Source organism: Lolium perenne, chromosome 3 (genome assembly GCF_019359855.2).
Source record: "Lolium perenne isolate Kyuss_39 chromosome 3, Kyuss_2.0, whole genome shotgun sequence".
Lineage (NCBI taxonomy): Eukaryota > Viridiplantae > Streptophyta > Magnoliopsida > Poales > Poaceae > Lolium > Lolium perenne.
The window spans coordinates 266,938,228-266,959,134 of record NC_067246.2 but is presented as its reverse complement, the minus strand read 5'-3'; the positions used below and the strand labels follow the sequence as shown (position 1 = coordinate 266,959,134).

The window sequence follows — 20,907 nt, the reverse complement described above, 5'->3', positions numbered from 1 at the left end:
AGCTCCTCTCCAGGCTCTCCAATTGCTGCCACAAAGTTCGTTACATATTCGTAGGAGCTCATTGAGTTTACAGAGCCAGTGGGAGAGCTTTTCAAATTTGGTGGCTCTACAGGATACTGTCATAATGAGAACAGTGGTAGACCATATCAGTTGCGTCCCTCAAATGGCCCTTCGAAGAGATTTGAGGGACCCAGACTAAAGTCTCCTCTAATCACACGTCCTATATTGATTCTTTTGTCTCGCGAGGCTCAATACGCGGTCCGGCGTTCCGAAACCATCATCGACCCGCAGAGGACGGGCTAGAGGCACCGGATCAATGCTATCGACAGCTAGGTCAACCCTATCATGGACACAACGGCTTGGTCGGTCGGCCGGTTTGTGAAATTAAGACGACGCTGGTTCCCTAGGTGGTGGCAGACAACATGTCATCGACGCGGCACCTTCCCCACGTGGCGGCGTGCGGTTTACCCACATGTCAGAGTTATTGCACAGAGACCCTCCTCGTCTGCCTTCTTACGATAAATATAACCCGGCATGTGCCTCTCATCACTTCTCTAGCCCACGCACCGCCCACAAAACCCTAGCCTACCACACCAATGTGCAACGGCCGCGGCGAATGGCTTCAGGCCACGCAGCCCAACGATTGAAGAGGCCTAGGCGGTTGGGATCTCCACGAGAATTAGTACGTCGCTGAGCCGTACATGCGCCTTTTGACGGGCTAGACGCTGAAGGACGGTGGTATCGGCATCCCGTCAGTGCCTAGGCCGAACAATGAGCGGTCGTGGTGCGAGGACACCACTATCCGCGAGACCTTACGCCGGCGCAACGCGGCTCGCAGGTATGGGACGACGACAACACCAAGCAACTAGGAATTGGCCAGATATAAAAAAGAGAACGTACACCATAGGCTCATTTGTTATTATGGAAATTTTTGTCAAATAAAAAAGCACTCTATGATGAATAAGAGCATCTTCAACAACTTACCTGAAGATTCTCGTTTGGTGCATATGGGCTGCAGCGATTTTTTCTAAAGATAAAATAATATTTATGAGTTTGAATTTTTTTAAAAATAAATCAAGATGTAGCTAATAAAGTATTGCATAAACGTGCAAACTATCAATTGTGAATAATGTGTACTCTAGGCTGTACAAAAATAACAAAAGTATGTATCTAAGTATAGTATAGTGAATTCAAATATCTAAGTATAGTATAGTCAATTTCAAGATCCAATCCGCCGGCTCAGTCTTCCGGAGGTGCTCATAGGGATAGGGTGTGCGTGTGTGTGTTCATAGGGGTGGGTGTATGTGAGCGTCTGCGTTTGTACTGTGTTTCTCAAAAAAAAATCCAAAAATTCATTCTTTGTCATTTTTATGTATCTCAGAATATAAAACATTTTGTTTACACGTTTGTGGATATATCATAATCTATTTTTAGCATATTTTTCATGTCTTTTAACCTGTAAATATATTTTTTCGATATTTTTTTAATATACAGAGAGCACTTGTGCTTAGGAGCCAAAAATGACTTTCCCCCTTACCTAAAAATTGTTTTTCTTTATAACGTAGGAAAAAGAAACACTCAATGGCATGTGGGCCATATGGATGATAAAGTGTGGCTACTCTAAAGCATGGCAAAAATCAAACACATGCAAAATTACCGACCTTTGACTTGACAAAATGTGGCTGGGAACCAAACACCCTAGGCAATAACCCATACATATTGTTTACCTCCCATGTCAGTAAAAATGAAATGTTCACCAGATGGAAACACTTTTTTACTACACCCGAGCCGGCTTCCGCGCCCTACATCGTCGGGGACCTCCCCTGTTTCGCTAAGCCTCCTTTGTCACCGTTGACCTATTGCCCCTCCTTCCAAGACGCACTCGTCCTCCGTCATGGAATAGAGCCTTCGTAGCTATGCCCATCGATCCCATCACCGGCAAAAGAAATTCTCCGCTCCAAAGGCGACTCCACTGCTATCCACTCCACTCTCTAGCACACCCTTGGGGCCCACAGCTAGCCCTTGACATTGATTTGGTGGAGGGCGAGCACCGGTACCCCAGCGTCGCCACCCCTAGAGCGTGATTGATTGTTCTCGCATGCAGTATTGATTGTTCTCGCATGCAGTGTGCCAAAATCCCACTACTAGGAAAAGGCTTACCACCGGCGCACTGAAAATGCTTACCGCCGGCGCTTTCGTATTCGCCGGCGATCACCTCGCCGGTGGTAAGCCCTTACCGCCGGCACATTGGAAGACGCCGGGGGTAACCCAAATTACCGCCAGCACCTTAGCCAACTCGCCGGGGGTATTATTTACCGCCGGCACTTTCCGAACCGCCGGGGGTATTAAGTTACCGCCGGCAAACAGCCCTATGCGCCAGCGGTATGTATTTTAGGATTTAGAAAAAAACTGGCGTGAAATCACAAAACCTTCAGAATAAAAACAAATTCACTCTTCATTTGATCCCTGTGACCATGGAACAACAGTTCATTCAGTAGTGCAAGCACTGCAAGCAAGAGCACATCAACACATCTGTTGTACTAGTGCAAGGACTAGTACATCATCAGTCTCCAAATACTGAAACAAGATACAGATTACTGCACAGGAACTATACTCTTTCTGTACTCTTGCTCCAAATATTCAAAAATATATTGAAACAAGATACATATTACATATTACTGCTCCAGATTACTCCAAGTATACTCCAAATATTGATCCAAGTACTCCTACCAATCAGAGCCGCATGCATCGCACCACAGGTACCTGATATTGAAAGCTTCCTTCAGCTGTCCTTTGTTGTTAAAGGGCATAACCTCTTTGCACATCATCTCGAATTATAGCACCTCTTTGCAGCTGCAAATACACACAAAGACATCATTTTATTGTGTAAGAAACCATCACAAGTTATTACTACTAAATAGTACTCCATCACTAGGAAAGGAACGGAGTACTCCATCACAGAAATATTCCTGATGCAATATCAGTTGCATACCAGTTGACTGAAAAATGTGGAGCATTGACAGAAAATAGCATATCAGTTGCATGTTGAAAATGAAGGAGATATGCCCTAGAGGCAATAATAAAATGGTTATTATTTATATCTTTATGTTTATGATAAATATTTATATATCATGCTATAATTGTATTAACCGAAACATTAGTACATGTGTGATATGTAGACAACAAGAAGTCCCTAGTATGCCTCTTAAACTAGCTTGTTGATTAATGGATGATTAGTTTCATAATCGTGAACATTGGATGTTATTAATAACAAGGTTATATCATTATATGAATGATGTAATGGACACACCCAATTAAGCGTAGCATAAGATCTCGTCATTAAGTTATTTGCTATAAGCTTTCGATACATAGTTACCTAGTCCTTATGACCATGAGATCATGTAAATCACTTATACCGGAAAGGTACTTTGATTACACCAAACACCACTGCGTAAATGGGTGGCTATAAAGGTGGGATTAAGTATCGGAAAGTATGAGTTGAGGCATATGGATCAACAGTGGGATTTGTCCATCCCGATGACGGATAGATATACTCTGGGCCCTCTCGGTGGAATGTCGTCTAATGTCTTGCAAGCATATGAATGAGTTCATAAGAGACCACATACCACGGTACGAGTAAAGAGTACTTGTCAGGAGACGAGGTTGAACAAGGTATAGAGTGATACCGAAGATCAAACCTCGGACAAGTAAAATATCGCGTGACAAAGGGAATTGGTATTGTATGTGAATGGTTCATTCGATCACTAAAGTCATCGTTGAATATGTGGGAGCCATTATTGATCTCCAGATCCCGCTATTGGTTATTGGTCGGAGTGAGTACTCAACCATGTCCGCATAGTTCACGAACCGTAGGGTGACACACTTAAAGTTGGATGTTGAAATGGTAGTACTTGAATATGGAATGGAGTTCGAATATTTGTTCGGAGTCCCGGATGAGATCCCGGACATCACGAGGAGTTCCGGAATGGTCCGGAGAATAAGATTCATATATAGGATGTCATTTTATGTGAATTAAAATGTCGCGGAAGGTTCTATGGAAGGTTCTAGAAGGTTCTAGAAAAGTCCGGAAGAAACCACCAAGGAAGGTGGAGTCCACATGGGACTCCACCTCCATGGCCGGCCATCCCTAGTGGGGAAGGAGTCCCAAGTGGACTCCCCCTTAGGGGGCCGGCCACCCCCCATATGGGAGGTGGAACTCCCACCTCTAGTGGGAGTCCTAGCTTGGCTAGGTTTCCCCTCCATATGGAAGGTTTTTGGTTCGGGTCTTATTCGAAGACTTGGATACCAACACTTGGGGTTCCACCTATATAATGAGGGGCATAGGGGAGGGGGCCGTACACACCAAAGCCACAAGTTGGCCGCACCCCCTTGAGGCCGGCCACCCCCTCCCAAACCCTAGCCGCCCCCCTCTCCTCCATATCTCCCGCGTAGCTTTAGCGAAGCTCCGCCGGAGTTCTCCACCGCCACCGACACCACGCCGTCGTGCTGTCGGATTCAAGAGGAGCTACTACTTCCGCTTCCCGCTGGAATGGGAGGTGGACGTCGTCTTCATCAACAACCGAACGTGTGACCGAGTACGGAGGTGCTGCCCGTTCGTGGCGCCGGAACCGATCGTGATCAAGATCTTCTACGCGCTTTTGCAAGCGGCAAGTGAACGTCTACCGCAGCAACAAGAGCCTCCTCTTGTAGGCTTTGGAATCTCTTCAAGGGTGAGACTCGATAAACCCCTCGTTGCTACCGTCTTCTAGATTGCATCTTAGCTTGGATTGCGTGTTCGCGGTAGGAAATTTTTTGTTTTCTATGCAACGTTATCCTACAGTGGTATCAGAGCCGTGCCTATGCATAGATGGTTGCACGAGTAGAACACAATGGTTTTGTGGGCGTTGATGCTCTTGTTATCTTTAGTTTGAGTACTTTGCATCTTTGTGGCATAGTGGGATGAAGCGGCTCGGACTAACTTTACATGACCGCGTTCATGAGACTTGTTCCTCGTTCGACATGCAACTTGTATTGCATAAGAGGCTTTGCGAGTGTCTGTCTCTCCTACTATAGTGAAGATTCAATTTACTCTTCTATTGAAAACATTAGTATCAACGTTGTGGTTCATGTTCGTAGGTAGATTAGATCTCTCTCGAAAACCCTAAACCACGTAAAATATGCAAACCAAATTAGAGACGTCTAACTTGTTTTTGCAGGGTTTGGTGATGTGATATGGCCATAATGTGATGATGAATATGTATGAGATGATCATTATTGTATTGTGGCAACCGGCAGGAGCCTTATGGTTGTCTTTAAATTTCATGTTGAGTAGTATTTCAAAGTAGTTGTAATAGTTGCTACATGGAGGACAATCATGAAGACGGCGCCATTGACCTTGACGCTACGCCGACGATGATGGAGATCATGCCCGAAGATGATGGAGATCATGTCCGTGCTTTGGAGATGAAGATCAAAGGCGCAAAGACAAAAGGGCCATATCATATCACATATGAACTGCATGTGATGTTAATCCTTTTATGCATCTTATTTTGCTTAGATCGCGACGGTAGCATTATAAGATGATCCCTCACTAAAATCTCAAGATAATAAAGTGTTCATCCTTAGTAGCACCGTTGCCAAGACTTGTCGTTTCGAAGCATCTCGTGATGATCGGATGTGATAAAATAAACAAGTGCATACAACGGGTGCAAGACAGTTTTGCACATGCGGATACTAAGGTGGCCTTGACGAGCCTAGCATGTACAGACATGGTCTCGGAACACGTGATACCGAAAGGTAGAGCATGAATCATATGGTTGATATGATGAACACTTTGAGTGTTCGCCATTGAAATCACACCTTGTCTCGTGATGATCGGACATAGGTGCGGTGGATTTGGTTCGTGTGATCACTAAGACAATGCGAGGGATATTGTTTTGAGTGGGGGTTCACCTAGATTTTTAATTATGTTGAATTAAACTTTGAACTCAATTTGTCATAAACTTAGTCTAAACTTTTGCAAATATATGTTGTAGAGATGGCGTCCCCAATCAATTTTAATCAGTTCCTAGAGAAAGAGAAACTTAAGAGCAACGGTAGCAACTTCACCGACTGGTTCCGTCATGTGAGGATCTTCCTCTCTGGCGGAAATCTGCAATATGTGCTTGATGCACCGCTAGGTGACCCTCCTGCAGAAACTGAAACCGAGGAAGTAAAAGCTGTTTACGAGACTCGAAAAATTCGGTACTCTCAAGTTCAGTGTGCCATCCTGTGCAGTCTGGAATCCGATCTTCAAAAACGTTTTGAGCACCACGATCCTCATGAGTTGATGAAAGAGCTGAAAGCTATTTTTGAGACTCATGCGGCCGTGGAATGCTATGAAGCATCGAAACAATTCTTCAGCTGCATGATGGAAGAAGGCAGCTCCGTTAGTGAGCACATGCTCGCCATGACCGGGCATGCGAAGAAACTCAGTGACTTGGGACTAGTGATTCCTAACAGACTGGGGATTAATCGTGTCCTTCAATCACTGCCACCAAGTTACAAGAACTTTGTGATGAACTACAATATGCAGAACATGAACAAGGAGTTACCTGAACTCTTTGGCATGCTAAAAGCTGCTGAGATTGAGATCAAGAAAGAGCACCAAGTGTTGATGGTCAACAAGACCACCAGTTTCAAGAAACAGGGCAAGTCTAAGGGAAAATTCAAGAAGGGTGGCAAGAAAGCTGCCACGCCTCCTATGAAACCTAAGAACGGCCCTAAGCCTGATGCTGAGTGCTATTCTTGCAAGGAGAAGGGACAACTGGAAGCGTAATTGCTCCAAGTATCTGGCTGATCTGAAGAGCGGCCTTGTCAAGAAGAAGAAAGAAGGTATATCTGATATACATGTTATAGATGTTTATCTCACTGGTTCTCGTTCTAGTACCTGGGTATTTGATACTGGTTCGGTTGCTCATATCTGTAACTCGAAACAGGAACTAAAGAATAAACGAAGACTACTGAAAGATGAAGTGACGATGCACGTTGGAAATGGATCCAAAGTCGATGTGATCGCTGTCGGCACACTTCCTCTACATCTACCTTCGGGATTAGTTTTAAGCCTAAATAATTGTTATTTTGTACCCGCGTTGAGCATGAACATTATATCTGGATCTTGTTTAATGCAAGACGGTTATTCATTCAAGTCAGAGAATAATGGTTGTTCTATTTTTATGAATAATATCTTTTATGGTCGAGCACCACAAAAGAATGGCTTATTTCTGTTAGATCTCGATAGTAGTGATACGCATATACATAACATTGATGCTAAGCGAATTAAATTGAATGATAATTCTACTTATATGTGGCACTGTCGTCTTGATCATATTGGAGTGAAACGCATGAAGAAACTCCATACTGATGGATTACTTGAATCACTTGACTTTGAGTCACTTGATAGATGCGAAGCATGTCTAATGGGAAAAATGACAAAGACTCCATTTTCTGGTATGATGGAGCGAGCTACTGACTTATTGGAAATCATACATACCGATGTGTGTGGACCAATGAGCGTAGCATCGCGCGGTGGTTATCGTTATGTTCTAACCTTCACAGATGATCTGAGTAGATATGGATATATCTATTTCATGAAACATAAATCCGAAACTTTCGAGAAGTTTAAGGAATTCCAAAGTGAAGTAGAAAATCAACGTAACAAAAAGATCAAATTTCTACGATCTGATCGTGGAGGTGAATATCTGAGTTATGAGTTTGGCATGCATTTAAACAAATGCGGAATACTTTCACAATTGACACCGCCGGGAACACCTCAACGAAACGGTGTGTCCGAACGTCGTAATCGAACTCTCTTAGATATGGTTCGTTCTATGATGTCTCTTACTGATTTGCCGTTATCATTTTTGGAGTTATGCATTAGAGACAGCCGCATTCACTTTAAATAGAGCACCATCAAAATCCGTAGAAACGACACCGTATGAATTATGGTTTAATAAGAAACCTAAGCTGTCGTTCCTGAAAGTTTGGGGTTGCGAAGCCTATGTAAAGAAGTTACAACCGGACAAGCTAGAACCCAAAGCGGAGAAATGCGTCTTCATAGGATACCCTAAGGAAACTATAGGGTATACTTTCTATCACAAATCCGAAGGCAAAATCTTTGTTGCTAAGAACGGAACCTTTCTTGAGAAAGAATTTCTCACTAAAGAAGTGACTGGAAGAAAAGTAGAACTCGATGAGATTGATGAATCTATACTCATTGATCAGAGTAGCGCGATCTGGAAGTTGTACCTGTACCGCCTACACCGACAACAGAGGAAGCTAATGATAATGATCATGAAACTTCGAACGAGGAAACTACTGAACCTCGCAGATCGACAAGGGAACGTACCACTCCTGATTGGTATGATCCTTGTCTAAATGTCATGATTGTGGATAACAATGATGAGGACCCTGCAACGTATGAAGAAGCGATGATGAGCCCAGATTCCAACAAATGGCAAGAAGCCATGAAATCCGAAATGGGATCCATGTATGATAACAAAGTATGGACTTTGGTAGACTTACCTGATAGCCGAAAGGCTGTCGAGAATAAATGGATCTTCAAGAGAAAAACAGATGCAGATGGTAATATTACTGTCTATAAAGCTCGACTTGTCGCAAAGGGTTTCCGACAAATTCAAGGAGTTGACTACGATGAGACTTTCTCACCTGTAGCGAAGCTAAAATCTGTGAGGATTTTGTTAGCAATAGCTGCATTTTTCGATTATGAGATTTGGCTGATGGATGTCAAAACGGCGTTCCTTAATGGAGACATTGAGGAAGAGTTGTATATGGTACAACCCAAAGGTTTTGTCGATCCTAAAAATGCTGACAAAGTATGCAAACTTCAGCGTTCAATCTATGGACTGAAGCAAGCATCAAGAAGTTGGAACCGACGCTTTGATAAGGTGATCAAAGACTTCGGGTTTATACAGTGTCATGGAGAGGCCTGTATTTACAAGAAAGTGAGTGGGAGCTCTGTAGCATTCCTGATATTATATGTAGATGACATATTATTGATCGGGAATGATATAGAACTATTAAGCGATGTTAAAGGTTATTTGAATAATAGTTTTTCAATGAAAGACCTTGGTGAAGCATCGTATATATTAGGCATCAAGATTTATAGAGATAGATCAAGACGCCTAATAGGGCTATCACAGAGTACATATCTGGACAAGATTCTAAAGAAGTTTAGAATGGACGAAAGTAAGAAAGGGTTCTTACCTATGTTACCAGGCAAAGTCTTGAGTAAGACTCAAGGACCGGCTACGACAGAAGAAAGAGAAAGGATGAGTAAAATCCCCTATGCCTCGGCGATGGGATCTATCATGTATGCCATGCTATGTACTAGACCGGATATAGCACATGCTGTTAGTTTGACTAGCAGATATCAAAGTAATCCAGGAATGGAACACTGGCCCGCGGTCAAGAATATCCTGAAGTACTTGAAAAGAACTAAGGATATGTTTCTTTGTGATGGAGGTGACCAAGAGCTCGTGGTAAGTGGTGACACCGACGCAAGTTGAAACCCTGAACCTGATGACTATAAGTCACAATCTGGGTACGTGTTTATATTGAATGGTGCTGCGATGGTGGGCAAGCTCGAAACGGTGCACGGTGGCGAAGTCTTCAACGAGAATCGTAGTACATAGCGGCTTCTGAGGCTTCATCGAAGCGGTATGGATGAAGAGGTTCATTGTAGAGCTCGGTGTGGTTCCTAGTGCATTGGACCCATTAATCATTTCTTTGTGATAACATGGGTGCCATCGCCAATGCACAAGAGCCAAGGTCACACAAGAGGCTGAAGCATATCAAGCTGCGTTACCCCTCGATTCGCGAGTACATCGAAGATGGAGAAGTAAAGATTTGCAAAGTACACACTGATCTGAATGTAGCAGATCCGTTGACTAAAGCTCTCCCTAGGGCAAAGCATGACCAACACCAGAATGCCATGGGTGTTAGGTATAGTACAATGTAATCTAGATTATTGACTCTAGTGCAAGTGGGAGACTGAAGGAGATATGCCCTAGAGGCAATAATAAAATGGTTATTATTTATATCTTTATGTTTATCATAAATATTTATATATCATGCTATAATTGTATTAACCGAAACATTAGTACATGTGTGATATGTAGACAACAAGAAGTCCCTAGTATGCCTCTTAAACTAGCTTGTTGATTAATGGATGATTAGTTTCATAATCATGAACATTGGATGTTATTAATAACAAGGTTATATCATTATATGAATGATGTAATGGACACACCCAATTAAGCGTAGCATAAGATCTCGTCATTAAGTTATTTGCTATAAGCTTTCGATACATAGTTACCTAGTCCTTATGACCATGAGATCATGTAAATCACTTATACCGGAAAGGTACTTTGATTACACCAAACACCACTGCGTAAATGGGTGGCTATAAAGGTGGGATTAAGTATCTGGAAAGTATGAGTTGAGGCATATGGATCAACAGTGGGATTTGTCCATCCCGATGACGGATAGATATACTCTGGGCCCTCTCGGTGGAATGTCGTCTAATGTCTTGCAAGCATATGAATGAGTTCATAAGAGACCACATACCACGGTACGAGTAAAGAGTACTTGTCAGGAGACGAGGTTGAACAAGGTATAGAGTGATACCGAAGATCAAACCTCGGACAAGTAAAATATCGCGTGACAAAGGGAATTGGTATTGTATGTGAATGGTTCATTCTATCACTAAAGTCATCGTTGAATATGTGGGAGCCATTATGGATCTCCAGATCCCGCTATTGGTTATTGGTCGGAGTGAGTACTCAACCATGTCCGCATAGTTCACGAACCGTAGGGTGACACACTTAAAGTTGGATGTTGAAATGGTAGTACTTGAATATGGAATGGAGTTCGAATATTTGTTCGGAGTCCTGGATGAGATCCCGGACATCACGAGGAGTTCCGGAATGGTCCGGAGAATAAGATTCATATATAGGATGTCATTTTATGTGAATTAAAATGTCGCGGAAGGTTCTATGGAAGGTTCTAGAAGGTTCTAGAAAAGTCCGGAAAAAACCACCAAGGAAGGTGGAGTCCACATGGGACTCCACCTCCATGGCCGGCCAACCCTAGTGGGGAAGGAGTCCCAAGTGGACTCCCCCTTAGGGGGCCGGCCACCCCCCCATATGGGAGGTGGAACTCCCACCTCTAGTGGGAGTCCTAGCTTGGCTAGGTTTCCCCTCCATATGGAAGGTTTTTGGTTCGGGTCTTATTCGAAGACTTGGATAGCAACACTTGGGGTTCCACCTATATAATGAGGGGCACAGGGGAGGGGGCCGTACACACCAAAGCCACAAGTTGGCCGCACCCCCTTGAGGCCGGCCACCCCCTCCCAAACCCTAGCCGCCCCCCTCTCCTCCATATCTCCCGCGTAGCTTTAGCGAAGCTCCGCCGGAGTTCTCCACCGCCACCGACACCACGCCGTCGTGCTGTCGGATTCAAGAGGAGCTACTACTTCCGCTGCCCGCTGGAACGGGAGGTGGACGTCGTCTTCATCAACAACCGAACGTGTGACCGAGTACGGAGGTGCTGCCCGTTCGTGGCGCCGGAACCGATCGTGATCAAGATCTTCTACGCGCTTTTGCAAGCGGCAAGTGAACGTCTACCGCAGCAACAAGAGCCTCCTCTTGTAGGCTTTGGAATCTCTTCAAGGGTGAGACTCGATAAACCCCTCGTTGCTACCGTCTTCTAGATTGCATCTTGGCTTGGATTGCGTGTTCGCGGTAGGAAATTTTTTGTTTTCTATGCAACGTTATCCTACAGAAAATTGCATAACACTTGGACCTAGTCTGTGTAATTCAGTTAGTGTTAGTTTGCGGCAGGGCAGGAGACGACGGCGAAGATTATACCTACTTTGGAGTGTTTAATGAAACTTTAAGCTAATTCAAGTGGGAAATGGTTTAAGTGTGCAAACAAAATTACTGCATTTGAATCCCTACTTATCTTAGGTGTGATATAGTGAAACAAACAGCTATGTGTTGTGATGCAGTAATACTTGCGCCCATATTGCCGAGAAAATGAAAATGACTATAACAGAAAGAATGAACATTTGAATATTGTGAGCGCTGGTGGAAAGTGGATGTACACATATTGCTATTTAAACCATTGATAGTACCATCGAGCAAACAAAATGACCATAAATATTTTCTACGACAAGTGGTCAAGGTATTGAGGACCTTCTGGCCGTGGACGAGCCCCTCGGTACTGTCCATAGCGATGGTGCGCACGACGTTCTTCCTACAAGTATTTTCACAAACACCTTGCAATCAAACTCCAAATCATGTTCTATATACATCATTGCACAGGCAAGGTACACAATAATTATTGCTAATTTGCTATATTGCACAAACAAATTGCCAGTGATGTAACTGTTATAGGACCAACAAAGGTTGCTTTTACAGTTAAAAAAATTGCATAAATGTATTTCTCAAATATCTATCACCGGTCTACTATGCAGCATTTTCACCTGACCAAATGTTGACGATGTACTATAAAAATCTTTAATAACAATATGCAAGCATCATCTTATATATATTTAACACCTCAAGATATACATGTTTAAATAGGCATTCAGTGGGTTCCCTTCGCGCAGACTCACAACATCCACATTACTAACAAGTTCCAAACAACACTGGCTACATTCTGAAGCCCGGTTAAGAACCACAAATGACATCAGAATAACATAATCATATCAATGCTTCTTCAAAGCAAGCATAGAAGCATAAGCAACTGCAACTGTCTAGCATCTACAACAACAACAGAAAACACCAGGGCTCTACGAATTGTCTATATAATCCACATACAAAAGCAGCGCTAGATATACTAGAAGGAAGCATGAAATCGTTACATCGGGGTACTGAAACAGAAAGATGTGAAGGAGTAAGTGAGTACGTACTATGCTATGCCATGGGTACAGAAAACAAGACGCAATCTGAGACTACTAAGTATATTCAGCAGAGCTACCAGATGTATACAGATAAATACTAGAGAAATCTAAAACCCAGAATCCCAACAACCGTATCCCCAATTTCCTAACCGCGCTCGAATTCCCAAGGGTCGTGACACGATCTCGCGTACTGAAGGCAGTTGTTCTACCAATCAAAGACGAACTAGTCGTGCTTGCAGAATTAACCGGCGCCCGAGATTCGGCGGACCATGCTAGCAGGGTCACGCAGCGACACGCGCTCGGCGGGGCATGATCTGTCGGCGCCGGGAACAAATCGTGGAGCAGGTTCCGGCGAGGCGAAAGTCGCGCAGATCGGGAGGCGGCGGAAAGGGGGGGAGAAGGAGGAGGAGGGAGGCGCTCACCCCAGTCTTCCATCGTGGCCGGAAGTCCTCGAGATCTGAACCTGGCTGGCTGCGGTGAGGAGTACGGACGGACGGACGGCGGCGACGGGGCTAGGGTTTTAGCCGCGAGGCCTTGGACTGGATCTCCTCGACGGGGACGTCGCCGTAGTTGGCAGCGAAGGGGTCCTCCTCCTCCGCCTAGGACTTCTCGGCTGCGGGCTGGGCAGCAAGGGAGGAGGCCGGCGGCGCTTGAGAGGGAGGAGGTCACGGGCTGGGTTGTGATGTGCGTGTGTGGGTGAGTTTTTTTTTATTTTTTGAGGATATGTGGGTGAGGTTTTGGTGGCTTGGTTGTGATGCGTGAAATACCACCGGCGCACGGCCCAAATTCGCCGGTGGTAGCGGGGCTTATCTCCGGCACCCTCAACCAAATTCGCTGGCGGTAACGGAAGACCCATTCGGCTGCTCTCGGTGCAACATATTCCTGGCACTTTCTGGCCCGTTTCGCCAGCGGTAAATGGCCTATCCCTGGCATCCCCAAGCGTACTCGCCGGCGGTAACGCGAGGTCCATTCGGCTGCTCTCGGCCCAACATATCCTTGGCGCTTGCTACCCCGTTTCGCCAGCGATAATGCAGGTACCCCTGGCATCTTCGGTTCAAGCTCGCCGGCGGTAACGTGAGGCGACCCTGGAAGGTCTTACCACCGGCATGTTTAAACCGTACTCGCCGGCGGTAAGAAGTGCGGCTATAAGCCTTTTCCTAGTAGTGTCCGCACGTTTGGTAGGCCGGCCCGTTTCAAAACCTTGGCCCGCATGTTCTTCAAAGCACCATTTTTTGCTGCACGTGGATGAATGCTCGATTCCTCCTTTTTCCGGGAGCCAACTTCCAGGCGGCCGAAAAGTGGAAAAGTTGCGGCCCGCGCGTGCAAGATGGGAGATGGCGCGAGCACGCGCGGAGCCACGAAAAGCCGACGGGAGAAATTTCATCACCTACCGCCGAATTGGCTCGCCAAAAATCTCGTCCCTATTTCCCCCCATTCGAGCTCTGCGAGCCGACACGGAGATTCATCGATAGCAAGGTAAGAGACTGTGAAAACCTGTCTAGGAGCTGGACGGCGGTGGCAAGCGGGCTTCTTCATCTTCTCCAACATTGGCAACCGGTTCTTCTCCGATGGCGGTGAGTCTCGTAACCCTAGATCAGTACAATCTGTGAGAATGTCGTTGATGTGAGTGGTCGATTTAGTAAACTAGATGATATCCCGCACGTTGTTGCGGAACATTGAAGAGAATGTTTTTTCTGACAAAGGATGATTCGTGTTAAATCTTTCAACATGATGGTTATAAACCTATGATCAACTAATGGATTCATGAGCTCATTTCTTTCGTTGTGCTCTATAATGAAACTTAATGTATGTTTTTTTAATGTTGAGAAAAGGGCTTATCGGTGTCAACTCGGGCGGCTGGCGGTTAATGAGAAAATCATCCTATAAATGAGTTAGTGAGCTAGGATGACCCACAAAATAGTGATAAATCAACCGATTAATCGTTGAATCAACCGTTTTTCGAATAACGGTTCTTTGCACCATATATACCAAGCACACATGGAATGAGAATAATCTACCATCACAACTCACCATCCATTACATAGAATTACATAGAAGAAGAGGCATGAAAATGAAATCATCGGATACAGTCAATATAATATGAAAAAGAATGATGGAAATAATAAGAGAAGGGAAAGATTACTAATAACAGCAAAATATTTTAAAGACTTCTTCTCCATTTGTAACTGGTAGAAGATTAGAGGCCTACCACAAATGATAGAAATCCAACCGAACTACATGTGCCATGACCATCTTTCCTCGTTGCATGGTTATAGGAAAGTAGCATAATTCGTAACATAATTGGACCAATTTTCGCAAATGTTGTATGTACTTGGTGTTGTCTCCTTCCGTTCCGTTCTCCAGAAACTGATGATACTCTCCCATGGACCAAAAGGAGACAAATACAAAATTTTCTTACCAATATCACATCCCATAAGCGGGAGGCCAGCAATCTATAGGGCAGTTCTCCGTTAGGGGCATTATATGTCGAGCAGTTGGCTCAGTGCCAGATGTTTGGAGAGCATCAACCTCGAAGATGAGGGCAGGGATTTTGTGTTAGTGTGCCTGGTATGCAAGGGAAAATCCACCACGTAGCCTGCTCCACACCATCCCATCTCAACCAGATCACAGGAATGTCACTAATTAACGCAGGTTTGGTGCAGCTCCAAGCGCGAGTTCCTGCACTGCAAAGATGGCCAGGGCCAGATCGAGCTCGGACATGCCAACAAAGAGAAAGAGCGAGGACCGGAGGAGTAATATGAGGCATCTTGCTGGTAAGTCGCGGCACTGGAAGCACATAGGTAGTGATGATTCTCGCACAGGAGGCTATCGGTATATATGCACCTGTTGAGGCGACGGAAGGGGAGAAGACGTCTTAGATTGAGAAGGTTTAAAGGTGGAACGGACTCACGTTAATGGGAGTCTCGTTAATGGGTGTTTACAGCTGAAATATTGCTCCGAAAAAGTGAGTGCCTTCCGTTACCAATTGAGAAGGAGTTGGAACGAAAACTGCAGCCGTGTGAGGAGTAGCTAGGAAGGAGAGGCTTCCACCGAAGGCCATCTTATTGGAACAGACTGGCGTGGAAAGAAGGTGACATGTCATTCAACTCATTAGAAACTGAAAAATTGATGTGGCATGCTTGCATGTTAAGAGAATTACCTTTAGTGGGTTGCTCCAATTTAGATATTATAGATTTGAGCGAGATTGTAGGCAGTGCATAGTCATCTTTACTCAATCTTGCGTGCTACATGCATATTATGGTCTCTGCCGGTGCGATTTCTAGCCGATCATTTGTGCTTAAAGGTTGCTCGTCCGTATGTTGTTTCGCTACTTGCTATATAGATATAGACGAATTACACTTCCTGCTTATCATGTTAGTAACCATTCGTGTTAGATATAGTTGTAATGTTGACAACTTACAACGTTCTGATCTACATTTACTTTTATGCTTGCAACTCTGGACTGTATTAACATTGTACCTCGACTGATTGATGCCACCTTTGTACATGATCACTACCTAGGTGTACACCTAAGATGAGCTTGAGCATGCACTAATTGATACCCAGGACAACATGTTCTTAGTTCCTGAGACCCAGCTAGCACTAACTTACCTGCAAGACGCGGAAGTGAGGCCGACGCCACCCTTGTGTTTGCTGCTTGTCAACGAATAACACATAGCAGATGAAACTTTGAACTCCAAGCACAAGGCGACCAAGGATTCTAAAGCACACACCACAGGTGGGGGGGGGGGGTTTAAGTTGGGCAAGTTCACAATGAAATGGCTAGCTTACCTCTCCACCTTCGTTCTGAACCGGATGTGCTCCATCATCAATAGTGGCATGACGACAGAGAAGGGGTTTAAGGAGGTGCATCTCAATGGCGTTACCAAGAAGATCTTTGAGTACTACCAGCAGGAGGTGTCATCAATGCAGGTGTACAACCACCTGCGTAAGTGGAGGTCCATGCGGATCTATATCAGCAAGCTCAGGGACCTGAGCGGCACCGGATGGGATGAGGAAATGCACATCCTCCTCCTTGACAACAACCAATACATAGGCCATGTCTCCGTTTTGGCCTCTCACTTGCACGCTAATTCAATTGTACACTACATCGCTTGCACAACTATAACATGTTTTCTAAACCAGCTAATTTTCCCTTGTATTAGGCTCACCCAAAGGACAACAAGTTCCTCAACAAGCCAATTAACAACTACTCCTAGATGCAGCAGATCTTTGCCTTCGGCCTAGCCACCGACAAGCACGCCATGGGATCTAATGAGCCACTTGGCATACTTGTTGTAGATGATCCTGACACTCAGGAATCTGATACGGTTGTGCTTGAAGACGACTACCTGCCTTCCTCTCCTGGTATTGGTGCCAGCGCTGCTCCTCGTCATGGAGCTGCAGCTGGCGCCGACAAGAAGAGGAAGAGGTCTGGCTTCGCTGAGGAGGATGTTGGCCACATGACCTTCATCACAGAAGCTGTCAAAGCGGTGGTGCATGCCATCACCAATGTTTCCCCTCCCGACGTCCACCCTTCCCTCTACGCCGCCGTCATGGATGCCTCGTCTAAGTTTAGCGCGTAGGCAACGATGGTGGTTCTAAGCCACTGATACGTCTCAAACGTATCTATATTTTTTGATGCTCCATGCTTGTTTTACACCAATTCATATGTGTTTTGTTTACATTTCGTTGCACTTTTACATGACTTTCGGCACTAACCTATTAACAAGATGCTACAGTGCCATTTCCCTGTTTTTTGCTGTTTTTGTATTTCAGAAAAGTTGTACATGAAATATTCTCGAAATTGGATGAAACAAAAGCCGAAGTCAATATTTTACCGAAACAAAGACGAAGTCCAGAGGGGGGACGAAGAGGCGCGGCAGGTCGGCCAGACCACCCCTAGGCGCGGCCTGGACCTAGCCCGTGCCTAGGGTAGGTCTGGGCCCACCAGGCGCCCCACCGACCTCAATCCTCCGCCTATTTATACATCTTCTCGGGAAAATCCTGGATACGCGAGCCTCCATCCACAAAAAGTTCCATCGCGGCCGCCATCGCCGAACGCATCTCGTGGGTTCTGAAGATCTTGTCGGTACCCTACTGGAGGGGGAAATCATCGCCGGAGGCATCTACATCGCCATGCCTGCCTCCGAAGTGATGCGTGAGTAGTTCATCCCTGGACTATGGGTCCATAGCAGTAGCTAGATGGTTGTCTTCTCCACTTTTTTGCTTCATGTATCGATCTTGTGAGCTACCCTACATGATCAAGATCATTTTTATGTAACCCTCTATGTTTGGTTTGCTAGGATCCGATGAATAATGAATACTATGTTAAGATTGATTATATATTCATGTCATATTTTATTTTTGATCTTGCATGCTCTCCAGTTGAAAGAACATGTCCATTACCCCATGTGTGGTTTTGGTAATTGATGACAATCCCTATGGACTAACAGTTGCATTGAGAATCTATCTTAGGTCCATAGCCATGTGTCGGTTTCAAGGTTGCAAGATGGAGAAGATCGAGTACGATGAAGACGGTGTAGAAGATGAAGAGAGACGAAGACGGAAGAGGTGAAGATGGTGGCGTGCGTAGAAGATGGATGAAGACGGTGGCGTGTATGTTGGAGGAAGACAGTGGTGACATGTACAAGGTTGAAGAGGATGAAGACGGAGCTTGCCGACTCGAGAGGAACACGCAAGGTTAAGGTTTGTGCTCGATAGGATAGTGGGTCGCATCATCGGAGAGAGCTCAAACCTTGCATGCATTGCATCGTGTTTGTCGGTTGTTCTTGGTTCTTATCCATGATGCATCGCACGTTGCATGTGCAAGGGTGATGATTTTCCCGATACACCATATTGAGATGTTACACCTCTATGACCATGAGAAAATCATCATCCACTCTTTTGCATGATTTCACCTTGTGAGTAGATAGCTCTCGTCGTCCTCTTTCCGGCAAAATTGGTTTCATGTCATTCCGATTTTCCTAGCCCGAGTTATCGCGTTTTCAGTTTTGCAGAAAAAAAAAAAAGAAAAAGTGGGCGGTAGTACCGCTTGGGCTTCCGGCCCAAGCACCGCAGCTGCCTACCAGCCTTACTAGACCCGGAGCGGTACCGGGCCGGTACCAGGCCGGTAGTACCGTAACCATTATGGTACCAGGCCGGTACCGGGCCCGGTAGTACCGGCCCATCTCTTTTTTTTCTTTTTTCTCTTTCTTCACAGCCTCCACTAGCTTCACCCGCATGGGCCGCCGCCACGCCCAGCCGCCAGTCCCACCACCGCGCCGCTGCAGCCCACCTCCCACTCGCCCTCGCCACGCACGTGCGCCCGCCCGCGTTGACCGCCCCCGCTCGATTGGGAGAGCGATCCGCTCGCTCCAGATCCCCGCGCCATCCCGCGTTCACACGCGCGCGCACGCGTGTGCTGGCCCCGCGCTGGCCCCACTCGCCTCTGCATACGCTGCTGCTTGCTACATGCACCGCACCTGCCCCTCTGCCCTGCTTTCTCTCTCTCATTTTTTTTTAAACTGAAGGCTCGACGAGCCCGACTTTGAATTAACAAAGCCATCACGGCCAGAATTACATCAAGAACAACCACAACAGGAAAAGAAAGCGAAAAACTGGGGTTGCCAGCTAGCGTTACAAGCACATGTGCTGAGCTAGAGCCTAAACAAAGATAGAAACAAAGGAGTCCAAGGCCTCAGCTAAACACCGGCAGCTCGGCTGGAAACTTCGCGCACCGAGCTGCCGCTCCGAGGAACTGCACCAAACTGAAGAAGCACACTGGGCCGCCAAGCAGAAGACCACCGGCGCCAAGGGAGCTAGCTAACTGCGCAAGAGAGCAGGTGAGACTCCAGAGTTCAAAGGGGGGCAACCTTCACGACAGCGCCTCCAGGAAGGGAAACGGCGCTCACAAGCGTCGTCGCTGTCGGCACAGAGGGGCCGTGCAATGCTTTCGCATGGGCTACAAACACCCACCCCACGGAAAACCTCTGTCTTTGCAACTGACATCAGGACATCCCACAGCTAATGAAAACCACCAGTGTCCCCCTGCGCCGACCTCAACTCCAACAGCCACCCTAGGCCCGAGAGTGGTCGCGCAAACCTGGAGCACACCGTCTATGTGAAGCCGGTCGCATCAAGACGCAGTGCATCGACGAGAAGGAAATCCGAGGAGGAACTCGGAGAACTCGCGAGTCAACAGGGCAGCAGACAGTGCCCAAGGGAGGCAACCAGCAGCAGGATGTGTGTCGTGGCCACGCCTCCAAGAAGGTAAACGGCATCCGTAGACGTCGTCGTCGCCGGCAGTGGCCTAAGCGTTGCGTTGCTTTCGCGGACACACCATCAGACCTGCTGGCGTCTCTGTAGGCCGCACCCCGCAAAACCAACCCAGATGGGTAGAACCGAGACGAACCGCCCCCGCGGTTGTCGATGTAGCTGGAGGGAATCAGAACATCGACGACGGCGAGCCGTCACCATGCCGTAGCCGCACCATCCTACCAGCCGCAGGTCCCAAGCTCTCCCGAGCCGGAGCAAACCCGCGAGAGACCCGTGGTGTCCTGGCCCCTACCGAGAACACCCGAAAACGGCCCAAACCTAGGCCCACCAACCCAGATCTAGGCCCGTCGCCGCCATCCCATGGCCAGGGCCGAGCTCATCGTAAACAGAGGCGCCGACGAGGAGCTTGGCCACCTGCCGGAGACGAAGAAGGCCGCCGTAGCATGCCAACAGCGGACGCGAAGGGCGCCCTCTGCCGCCCCGAGGCGCACACGCGAAACGACGGGCCCCTGCCCGTGACCGCCGGAGCGACCTGTAGAAGCCGACAAGACGCAGTCGTCGCCCGCGAGGAGGCGACCACGCCGCCGAGCTCCGCCGCCTCGACCTCGAGGAAACGCCTCGCCGCGGCGCGCTGGCCCACCGCGCAAGGTTCCGTCGCTTCCTCG

At 46.5% G+C, this 20,907-nt stretch overlaps 1 long non-coding RNA gene across 1 annotated transcript; it reads right to left on the bottom strand.

The window, feature by feature from the left end:
* Positions 1-2,430: 2,430 nt before the first annotated feature.
* Positions 2,431-13,612, bottom strand: LOC127338635 (uncharacterized). Its single transcript, XR_007874439.1, has 2 exons — positions 13,387-13,612; positions 2,431-2,853 (listed from the first exon to the last, which is right to left on the bottom strand). It is a non-coding gene; the product is annotated as an uncharacterized lncRNA (long non-coding RNA).
* Between the last annotated feature and the right edge of the window lie 7,295 nt (positions 13,613-20,907).